This window comes from Xyrauchen texanus, chromosome 50, assembly GCF_025860055.1.
Source record: "Xyrauchen texanus isolate HMW12.3.18 chromosome 50, RBS_HiC_50CHRs, whole genome shotgun sequence".
Lineage (NCBI taxonomy): Eukaryota > Metazoa > Chordata > Actinopteri > Cypriniformes > Catostomidae > Xyrauchen > Xyrauchen texanus.
Genome location: NC_068325.1, coordinates 10,342,690 through 10,354,960, shown reverse-complemented (window position 1 = coordinate 10,354,960; position 12,271 = coordinate 10,342,690). Strand labels below are relative to the sequence as shown.

The 12,271-nt window shown below is 37.3% G+C and overlaps 1 protein-coding gene across 1 annotated transcript in view; it reads right to left on the bottom strand.

Moving 5' to 3' along the window:
• cfh (complement factor H) overlaps window positions 1-12,271 on the bottom strand; it is a 148,230-nt gene that overhangs the window by 112,057 nt on the left and 23,902 nt on the right. The window lies entirely within an intron of this gene.

Below are 12,271 nucleotides of genomic sequence, written 5' to 3'. Positions count from 1 at the left end.
CAACCCCCCAATATAAGGTATATGTAAAACATGGTGACATGAAATGGCTTTATTGCAAGTCTGCATGGAATATTGTAGGTGTGGAGAGATCTGAATATCTGGTCATGTCGTGTTCTAATGGAGAGTTAAAATCTGACAAAACATGTAAGTACATCTGAATGTGTATTTTTACACCCACATTAGTCAAGGTGTTTATATGTGTAGATCTGTTCAGCTCTCTATAACATCAACATGGACTACAAGCTCAATCTAGGTGTCGCTAAAAAGCAACAGTCGTCAGCTTTGAGATGATGAATAATATTTAATCAGTAGTTGAAACCCTATTTGCCAATTATTTTTTTATCATTCTTTTAGATTGCAGATTTTGATCTGGACACCTGAGACTTAATATTAGATTATTTACCCAGCTCATAGACAAGTAGACAATGGCTCACTTTGAAGAAAACAACCTAAGGTAAGAGCTGATATAGAGTTTATGACTGCATGGGGCTTACAGAAGCAGTGATCAGAGCAGACATTAGACGTTTGTCTTTGTTGTCATACAGAGATGTTTTGCTAATGGCTGTAACCTTATTAGTTAAAAAGTGGCAAAGACAACTGTTGTCAATAAGGTGTCAAGCGGTGGAGGAGGAGGACAGAGGAGTGTGTTGAATGCCCTAAATAGTCTGCGAGTGTCTGCGGTGCTGTTGATCTTGTCTTGATAATAGGATTTTTTTTTTTTTCAGATTTGTTTTCAGAAAAAAGAAGCAAGCAGAGACTGTTACTTACTCAGATGTGCTGGAGCTTTAGGTTTCCGCCATCTCCTCTCAGTGTTCACTAAGAATGCCAGGGGCTGGGCGGTGTCATACGTGCTTGCCTAGAGGAGAGAGTACAGATGCAGTCTAGACAGATTGATAAACTACAGCGTAGTGTGTCTGTAGCAGTGTTTACATCCAGGGTGGAAAATAAATCTTGTGAGGGAAGAAAGGTAAAGACAGCAGTGGAAAGGCAAGTGGGTGAAACGGAGGTTACTGCGAAAGGAAACCAAAGAGGGAGTCTGTTCGGGGCGCTGATCTACTGAGACAATTTCAGCATGTGTCCATTTTGTGTCAAACAAAATGTGCCCTGTGCGTTTCTATAATTTGTTGTGATGCCCTCCGTGGAACACATAGACTGTGTACTGAATGCCTTACTACCGTCTACTCTTTCTGTGTCTGTTATATCTATGTTTGACAAAAACAGTGAAGGTAGAATGGATAGTTCTCCATTGTGAACACGGCTATAGACGAACGTGCGCAGGACTCTTGAATTGAAGCGACGCTCGATGTGTGAAGAAATTATCACTCCTTTGAGCCGGTTCTTCTCAATTAATTTGTCTAAGGAACGTTTGAAGTGCTTTGTCACACAGTAAAACAGTAACGGGATATAGGACTTGTTTTACTGTGGATATAGATACTTGTCTCTCTGTTTCCTCCAGCATCTTCACAAGGTCCTTTGCTGTTGTTCTGGGATTGATTTGCTTTTTTGCACTAAACTGCATTTATCTCTAGGAGACTGAATGCGTCTCCTTCCTGAGCAGTATGATGGCTGCGTGGTCCCATGGTGTTTATACTTGCGTACTATTGTTTGAACAGATGAACATGGTACCTTCAGGCATTTGGAAATTGATCCTAAGGATGAACTAGACTTGTGAAGGTCCACAGTCTTGGCTGATTTCTTTTGATTTTCCCATTATGTCAAGAAAAGAGGCACTGAATTTGTAGGTAGGCATTAATATACATCCACAGGTACACCTCCAGTTGACTCTGATTAGCCATTTAGCATATTTGAGCCCCACAAAAAATGTCAATATGACTTGAAAATATGAAAATATGCTCATCATAGAAGAGGTGTATTCAAGCAACTGGTTGGTGTGAATTGCATTTTTTATATATTTTTATTTAATAGTTCTGGACAAAAATGAGCACCACTTCGTTGACTCTTAGGAGTCCTAGGACACACGGCCATAATATGCACCTGTTACTCTCTGTTATTGTATTTTACGATGAATTCTGTGAAAAGAATCCACGTTATGTTCATAAAAAGGTTTTATCTGTAGATTGTTCACCCACTGTCACAGACACCCACTGTCACTTGGCCAATTCTGCAAGTGCATGAAAATTTTGTTTACGGAAAGAACAGTAAACATGGATGATACCAGGTTAATTCATACCCATGTCTGAGGAAATTTTATTTTGACACCATAATATATATTACTCAGTAAGCTTGCTGAAGATAATGGAATTTTGGTCAAATACAAGCTATTTTCACAGTTTACAAATGTACAATATGCATCTTAAATGGTAGCTGATATAAATAAATTAATATTACTAAAATGGCAAGCGCTAACAATTAACTATATTTAGAAAAATGAACAAAACCTGTCATTCACTACAGAAACCGCATTCTTCTCCGCCATGTTGAAAGTTTAGAACTCCGCCCATATCAGAAACTCTATATCAACATTATTTAAGAGTTTCCCAGATGTAATTTCGACTTGAGAGGTCATTCATGTGCAACTTTTACGATTTACGATAATTCCGGTAGCATGTGAAGGCAGGCAGCATAATTCTGACCAGCTAATCGCCGTTATTTAAATGCTATTTATCAAACATAGAAAATTAAACATTTTACTTGCATGATTAATTCTAAGTAATACATGACTAAATTTATCTAAAGGGGATGGTGGTTTTACAATGGGGATGCTTTTTGGTATTTCTTGCAACAAGGGGGCCATCCCCTCACAGTTCAGCCAACCTTTTATTTTAAAGTCATAATGAGAAGAATTTGAAAATTCACTCACTAGACAAAGGCTTTTAAGAAGAATTTTTTTCTCTTACATTTCAAGTATTTTTTGTGATAATTAAAGTCTCTTTTACCACCGTGTTCAACTTTCTTTAGGCTGTGTTGAAATAATTTCCACGTGATTTTACTCCAGTTGACATCCTATCTAACACATGTTTACTTTTTATCTGAAAAGAGGTGAATCTGGTCAACAGATATTTGCTGACAAAAGGATTCTGATCTTGTTCATTTACATTTATGCATTTGGCAGACGCTTTTATCCAAAGCGACTTACAGTGCACTTATTACAGGGACAATCCCCCGTAACAACCTGGAGTTAAGTGCCTTGCTCAAGGACACAATGGTGGTGGCCGTGGGGTTTGAACCAGCGACTTTCTGATTAACAGCCCTGTGCTTTAGCTACTACGCCACCACCACTCCACCACTCTTTTCAACCTCAAAAGACTCAATGCAAGACAAATGGAATTATATGCAACAATTTGTGGTCTTCGTTTGTGTTTAAAGACATGGGGATGTTCCAACACTGCAGTTAAAAATGTATCTGACATATAAACATATTTCACACAAAAACTAAAACGACATGAAGCACTATGTTACTACACAAGAAATTATGAATTGTAGCTTATTCACTTTGAATCCGTATTCTCTGGGGCGACATTGCTCATTGTCCTACCCACTTTAGACACAGCGTATGGGGCTGTCAACTTTCAATTTAAAATCCTAATGATTGCTAAAAAATATTGTCTTAAAATTAAAATCAGCAACAGATGACACAAATTTAATTCCATGGTTAATCATGAACAAATAATTTTTTTTCTTGTGATTCTTTTACATACTATTTTTTTCAAAGGACGACTTTGGTGTTTGACGAACTTTACGTTTAAAAAGAGATAAAATTCACAGCATCTAAAATGCCACATGAAGCTGCTGTCGAGCTGGTGGAAGAGTGCTACAAAGATGCCATATTAACATTAAAATACTTATGTTATAAAACTAAACAATTTACTATATCAACTGGGAAAATGCTTAACACAGTGAACTCTGATATCTAGATAATATACAGTGGGTACAGAAAGTATTCAGACCCCCTTAAATTTTTCACTCTTTGTTACATTGCAGCCATTTGCTAAAATCATTTAAGTTCATTTTTTTTCCTCATTGTACACACAGCACCCCATATTGACAGAAAAACACAGAATTGTTGACATTTTTGCACATTTATTAAAAAAGAAAAACTGAAATATCATTGTCTTGTTGGAAGGTGAACCTTCGGCCAGTCTGAGGTCCAGAGCACTCTGGAGAAGGTTTTCGTCCAGGATATCCCTGTATTTGGCCGCATTCATCTTACCCTCGATTGCAACCAGTCGTCCTGTCCCTGCAGCTGAAAAACACCCCCACAGCATGATGCTGCCACCACCATGCTTCACTGTTGAGACTGTATTGGACAGGTGATGAGCAGTGCCTGGTTTTCACCACACATACCGCTTAGAATTAATGCCAAAAAGTTCTATCTTGGTCTCATCAGACCAGAGAATCTTATTTATCACCATCTTTGAGTCCTTCAGGTGTTTTTTAGCAAACCCCATGCGGGCTTTCATGTGTCTTGCACTGAGGAGAGGCTTCCGTCGGGCCACTCTGCCATAAAGCCCCGACTGGTGGATGGCTGCAGTGATGGTTGACTTACTACAACTTTCTCCCATCTCCCGACTGCATCTCTGGAGCTCAGCCACAGTGATCTTTGGGTTCTTCTTTACCTCTCTCACCAAGGCTCTTCTCCCCCGATAGCTCAGTTTGGCCGGACGGCCAGCTCTAGGAAGGGTTCTGGTCGTCCCAAACGTCTTCCATTTAAGGATTATGGAGGCCACTGTGCTCTTATGAACCTTAAGGGCAGCAGAAATTTTTTGTAACCTTGGCCAGATCTGTGCCTTGCCACAATTCTGTCTCTGAGCTCTTCAGGCAGTTCCTTTGACCTCATGATTCTCATTTGCTCTGACATGCACTGTGAGCTGTAAGGTCTTATATAGACAGGTGTGTGGCTTTCCTAATCAAGTCCAATCAGTATAATCAAACACAGCTGGACTCAATTGAAGGTGTAGAACCATCTCAAGGATGATCAGAAGAAATGGACAGCACCTGAGTTAAATATATGAGTGTCACAGCAAAGGGTCTGAATACTTAGGACCATGTGATATTTCAGTTTTTCTTTTTAATAAATGTGCAAAAATGTCAACAATTCTGTGTTTTTCTGTCAATATGGGGTGCTGTGTGTACAATAATGAGGGAAAAAAGATGAACTTAAATGATTTTAGCAAATGGCTGCAATATAACAAAGAGTGAAAAATGTAAGGGGGTGTGAATACTTTCCGTACCCACTGTAAATAAAAAAAACTTTTAGATGCATTCAACTTTAATGCAGAATTATTGATGTATATTTTATTTTCTTTAAAAATCATATTATATAAGTGTTTCTTCATTATTCATTGTAGATAGGTGTAAAGGGGTAATGGAAATGAGGAGGCGAGAACTGGCTTGACAAATAATATTTAATGAAGAATTTAAACCAAAAGACACAAGCACACAGGTATCGGACAACTGACTGTAAACCTCTCTCTCTCTGTCGCACTGCCATTACCAGTCGGCCTTTATCCCTCTTGCAGCCATGATTAGCCTGATTAGGGGCCGGGTCTGCCCTCCACTCTGCAACAATAGACCATTTAAACAATCTGTTTAGGTACATTCTAATCAATATGCAAATCAGTTGCTTATATAGAATCAAATCTATATACGTTTCAAATTTTTTCACAGAAATGGCATTTTGGCATTTCAGAAATAATTAATAGTTTTGGCATTTTAGAAATGTATAGCATTCTGAGATGATATTCTTCTCTCCACAATTGTACAGAGCGGTTATCTGAGTTACCGTAGTCTTTGTCAGTTTGAACCAGTCTGGCCATTCTCTGTTGACCTCTATCATCAACAAGGCTTTTCCATCAGCAGAACTGCCACTCACTGGATGTTTTTTTGTTTTTGGCACCATTCTGAGTAAATTCTAGTCTGTTGTGTTTGAAAATCCCAGGAGATCAGCTGTTACAGAAATACTCAAACCAGCCCGTCTGGCACAAACAATCATGCCATGGTGCAAATCATACCTGCATACTTTTATGCACTGCACTGCTGCCACACGATTGGCTGATTAGATAATCACATGTATAATTAAGTGTACAAGTGTTCCTGAGTGCTATAATGTAGCCTATATATAATTTTTAATAACTTAGAATTCACAGAATCACTGAATATATAACTATTTAAACAGTAAACTCAACATGACAAACTAAACACCAGAAAATCAACTTATTCTGTTTCTGATTCAGCTTTTTGGCAAAGAGACCAAATAGTTTAGCTTGCATTTCTATCCACTTAGCAACATTTTACATTTAATTTTAAATGTAAACAATTTTGATCAACATTTTGTGCTCTCATTTTGAATAAATGGCAATATTGTTTTTTATACTTCAGGTAATACAAAAAGTATTTAATTATCTTACCATTAGCTCACCCTCCTTCCATCCCAGATGTGTATGACTTTCTATCTTCAGCTGAACACAATATTTAAGTAATTTTTAACTTTAAATCTTCACTTTCAAGTTCACATTCTTTTTCTTTTGTTTTTGGTGATTCACATAATTATTTGTGCATATTGCCACCTACTGGGCAGGGAAGATAATTAAAAAAGAACTTAAATATTGATCCGTTTCTCACCCAAACCCATCATATCTTTGCATAAGACATGGAATAAATCACTGTGTTCAGCAGAAGAAAGTCATATACATCTGGGATGGCTTATCCTTTTAAAGGACAAGACATTACATTATATTATGCTGTTTATTACAATAATATATCTATCGTGTGATTTCGTTCAACTACAAAATTTTGGTGGGTGACCAGAATGACCTTATGACAGTGTGTTTTGGCATGTTAACTGATGTTAAAAAATTCAGTGGCCAAAGAGATCTTTTTTTAAACATACTAACTACAATCTGATTATTTTAAGATCTAAATGATCCATCTGATGTATCCAGAGAATGAAGATGGACACACACATCCAACTGCTTTATCATACAGTTAGTTTTACACGTGATTGTAGGTAATCTCACAAAAAAAAAAAAAAAAAAAACTAGTATTGGTCTTATCTCAAATTGGTTCAGAATTACCCTTGCAATTAAAACAATTAATTAATTCAAGCTCTTACTAAGTTTTGTATTTTTGGCACACAGACGCTTTTCAGTGGAACAAACATTTGTTCAATTCCAACCAGTGTTCAGGGTCAACAACAGTACACATGGTTTAACTGTCAATGTGCAAGAACACTATATGCACTATGATCAGCACATTTAATATATTTATAGCTCAAATTGCTTTTTGCTATTTGATAATGAGATTAAAAAAAAAACGAAATAGATTAATTTGAAGGAGTCTACATTTTTAGCTCCTGATGCCACTTACTGATTGTAGGGTGACATATACTGGCCCATTTAATCGTATTTACTAATCCACAATTATATAGGACACAATTAACAGGTTAACATATAAAATGTTTTTGCTCTACATCAATTTAACAACATCAACTCAAATTAACCCAGTTCTTCATTTTCACATTGTGTGCATTCAGTTCATTTGTTTTGGATTTTTGTTAATGTTTAAACCGAGGTTGATGACCAGACTAAAATATGTTCACAAACATTTCAACATTAAAGCCTTTAGTCTTTTTTACTTTCTTCAAGTTGTGTCGAAATTATTCCCACGTGATTTACCCATTTACATCCTGTATCACACATGTTTACTTTCTATCTGAAAAGAGAGGGCTTTGGTCAACCAATATTTGCAGACAGAAAGATTTTTCAGCTTCGTCCTGTTTGACTTCAAGAAGACATTCAAAGCTGGACAATGGAGTTACATGCAAGAATTTTCTGTCTTCTTTTGTGTTTTAAGACATATGGGTCTTCAAACGCTGCAGGTAAATACATAAAAAAAGACAAAGGACAGTTTATCTGGTAAATTAGTAAAAATAAAAGTAAATACATAGTTCTAGTTTAATATTTTTCCTGTTCACTTTGCAGAGTATTCAAAAATTGTTTATTTAAACAGTATTTATTTTTTATTTTTTATGACAACAGCTCAGGATATATATATATATATATATATATATATATATATATATATATATATATATATATAGGGTTGGGGAGTAATGGAATACATGTAACGGGATTACGTATTTAAAATACAAAATATAAGTAACTGTATTCCACTACAGTTACAATTTAAATAATTAGTAATTAGAATACAGTTACATTACAAAAAGTATTTTGATTACTGAAGAGATTACTTTGCATTTTATTGTCATTTGTTTCATTTAATATTTAGTCCATTCAGATGGAAAACATTTATACATATAAATGATGTGATCCAAAGTGCATTTGAACAGCGGTGAAACACTTTTTTATGATGTGTTACATTAATACGAGCAGACAGAGAAGTAAGTTTGAAGTAAGTTTGGAGCAAAAGAAATGGAAATAAACCTTGTGTAAATTGTCAGCTTTACGCTAAGCTAAAATGCTATTGCTAGCCATTTTACATGCACATTACTGTCACTATTTCATCATCCACACCTGCCTTCCATAACCTCATTCGTTTCCCTGTGTATATATACCCTCTAGTTTTCATCATCATTTGTCAGTCCTTGAATTGTTTTGTTGAGTTTATGACGTATTATGCTGTATTGTTAGTGTTCCCTTGGTTTTTTACACTGCAGTGCTTATAATTAAAGGATTTAAACATTTACAGAAGTGCTTTTATATTTCCTTTTTAATTATTGTTCAAAGTATCTAGACACAGTCCATTTATATTTCCCTCACTAAAAGGTACAACAAGAAGAGCTAATTTTTACAGTGGACATAGTTGTGATAAAATGACATATTTCCATTACAGCCTTTTAAAATGTATTTGAATGCAGTAAAAGTAGTCAAAACATAGTATTCCACAGTATTCTAAGGGGCCGTTTAGACTGAACGTGTTTTTGTGCCAAAAACAACTAGAATGTATACCTTCTGTTTTCTTGACCAACCACTGTGTGCCATGATTGCTGCTGACTGTTCTCTGGTTCTGGGCTTCATAAGAAGCTATGTAAAAACTAACAAAAATTGTGATCCAGACAAAGAACATCAACCATTTTACATGTCTGTTTGAGTCTAGAAAAACTTGAGCCAGAAAACTAACACAGGCTTCTGTTATGAATCGTGGAACAGTTCTGAGTTCAGGAAAAAGGTGAATAACAGACGCGCTTTTTTTTACAAGTTGCTGTTCTTTTTGATGTGACACATTGTCTAATAAATGTGGTGCTTCGGAAAGACGTCTTTCTTCATCTGTCGCTCACTTCGACGTTGTGTCGAGTGAAGCGACACTAGGGAACTGCTTTGAAGGCCTTGGTTACCTCTGAACTTGAGAAAAGGCCAATGAGAAATTGGAAGACAGAATTTGTATGTCCATCCCCAGACATACGGTTATAAAAGGATGGAATCATGCATCTGTCCATTCAGATTTCTTCTTCAGAGCAGAGCGGTTGTGTGAGCTGAGATCACTTACTGTTCCACTCACCTCTGCAGAGCTTACGCTGTTGGATCTACGGTGCATATCAGCGGCTTTTGAACTGCCCCTGTCCAAGCTTGAGGTGAGAGCGGCTCGCCTCATGGCCAGTCTGTTCGCCGCTGCAGCTGCTCGCCTCATGGCCAGTCAGTTCGCCGCTGCATCGGAGAGCGTTCTGGCATCTGACATGGAAGACTTCGACCTTCGGGTCAGCACGCCAGAGGGGTTACCAGGACATCATGTTTGGGGGGCATTTGGCTTGTTTGGGGGCAACATAAACAATTGAAAAAATCGGTGCAAAATTAAGCTATACTACACACAATCTGTTTTAGTGCATATCTTTTTCTAAGCCAGGAACCCAGAGATAGGCACAGGGCCCCTATTAGACTATAGGGCTTAAACTGGATTTTTGTTGTGTCAGACCTCACTCATCTGCTAGCGATGGAAAAATATGCACAAAACAATCCACTTTTAAATTGTAATTTATCATCAGATGCAAAGGCGTTTCCAGCATTGAAGGACATCTGGGGCTTAGCCCAGACAATTTTATTTTCACACTAGCAACCACTTCCCTGTAGTCCAAAGCTGGTGAGTGGTTATTCTTTGAGTTTTGCTCTGGCTGGGCCTGTTTCTACAGTTCCTAAATCTTCCACTCTAGTACTATCCTCAACATCCTCTCTCCTCCCTGAATCATCTGTGATGTAAAAGAACAGATACAGCACATAACTTATTGCAAATCAGCTTCACACAACTAATTCATCAAGCGCTACATATTTCAAATTGTAGACCAATACCATTGAAGAAAATGTATTGGGAAGAGCAGATCAGTGGGATTGCCCTAATATCTATCATGATTCTTGAATTTTCATGTACATTAACATAAAGTCATCACAAAAGAGTTATATTATAGTGAGTAAAGTGAGGTAAAAATATTGAATATAAATAATTTATATTTTTTGACATAAATAGTCAAAATGATGTATAAGATACTAAGTTAAAGCAATACATGAATGACTGAGAAAGACAATGAAAGTTCATTGACACACTATAGCATCGAACTGTATATAATTCTCATCATCTCTGAGAATAATTCATCTGTCAAAATCCTTTCATTAGGATCATTGAGATAAACAATGTTTCACTTTTAACTTTCTCTAAAGTAAAGTGACTTATTAGTTGTTACCAGTTTCCATGCCTGATTCTGGCACAGCTGCTGCTGATGCTCCTCAGTCTGTAGCTCGTCTTTGCTACACTTAATCAAATCAAAGTGTATATTTCCTACAAACTAATATCACAAAACAAGTCACACATACATTTTATGTTAATACTTATTGGTTATCCTTAGCGAAAACAACACCTGATAAACAAGAAAAGTACACTCGAGCGGGACTCAAACCGCGGTATCTGGCGAGGGAGGCAACTGCGTTAACTCTGAGCTACCAAGCTGCACCAATCTAAACAAGGAGGTTAGAGGCTACAACTCTTGAGGGTTAGCCTACTGTGGGTGAAAGCCAGCTAGATGATGATCTTAAGACTTTAAGGACAAAAACAAATGTGAATTCTTACCCACTGACTTCTTTCGGAAAAATCCCCAAAGCCTCATTTGCTTAATTTTTGCTGTCTTTTCAGTTAATTGCCGTTAACTCGCCACTAAGTAACGTTAGTTGATGTCAACGACTGTGCAAGCTCCTCCCCTACCTGCTGCATATTCAACAGAGAGGAACAAACGGAGTCGCCATAGGCTACTGACAGCAAAGGAACTTATTCTATAGGCTAGATTATGCCTATGTCTATTTTTACAGGCTGTATGCAGTATGTGCAAAGCCAAAGCACAATGAAATAAGGCAACTTATGATTTCGGGGGTTTACATAGGCTTTTGTCCGGTTTCATATTTGTCAGTCAACTTTTCAAAATACATTCGGGGCTACACTCAAAACATTCGGGGCTGAAGCCCCGGCAAAATCGGCTGCCGCCGCCTCTGATCAGATGGACAGATTATTTCTCAAATTCTCAGGGGAGGCAGTTTATCCTAGGGGAGGCACTGCCACCCCAAGCCTCCCCATAGACACGCCCCTGCATATATGCTTGATTTAATGCATTGCACTGCTGCTACACGATTGGCTGATTAGATAATCGCATGTATAAGTAGGTGTACAGGTGTTCCTAATAAAGTGCTTATCGAGTGTATCCACCTTTTTCACTGGCTGCGAATTTTCCCATTATGCTTAGAGCTTTCTTCCACTGTGGATGTTAAAGACTTCTGCTTCGCAGCTTATTCACATTACAAAGCACTGAAAATATCAATAATAACAGTCAATCACTGTGGAACAGTCTGTGTTTACTTAACAAAAATCCCTTTCTCACAAAAAGCTGCGTATGGACATACGGTTTTGACGACAATCCCACGAATGGATAAGTACACAATCTAATCACACACATTTACATGGTAAAGTTACTCCACTTGGCTCTAGAACTTTCATCTGTTCTTTTGTTGAGCAAGAATAAGTCTTAGAAAAACAGGACATTTCCGAGAAAAGAGGACATCCCTTATGAAAATCGAGAGCTCATGGCAAATTTGCCGCTTCTCACGCAGAATGCTGAAAAACACTCAAATACACTCTCAGAGAAACTTGAAAATTATTAAAATTGAAAAAAATGAGGAGCTTGGTTTAAATATTTTCCCACTTTGTTGTCTGCCAAAATGATGGACAGCATTTGGAATTATCCATCAATGTTCCGTCAAGTGACAGATAATTAGGTTAATGCGACCTCTGCTTATTACATCTGGTTCGGTTTGAAATGTTT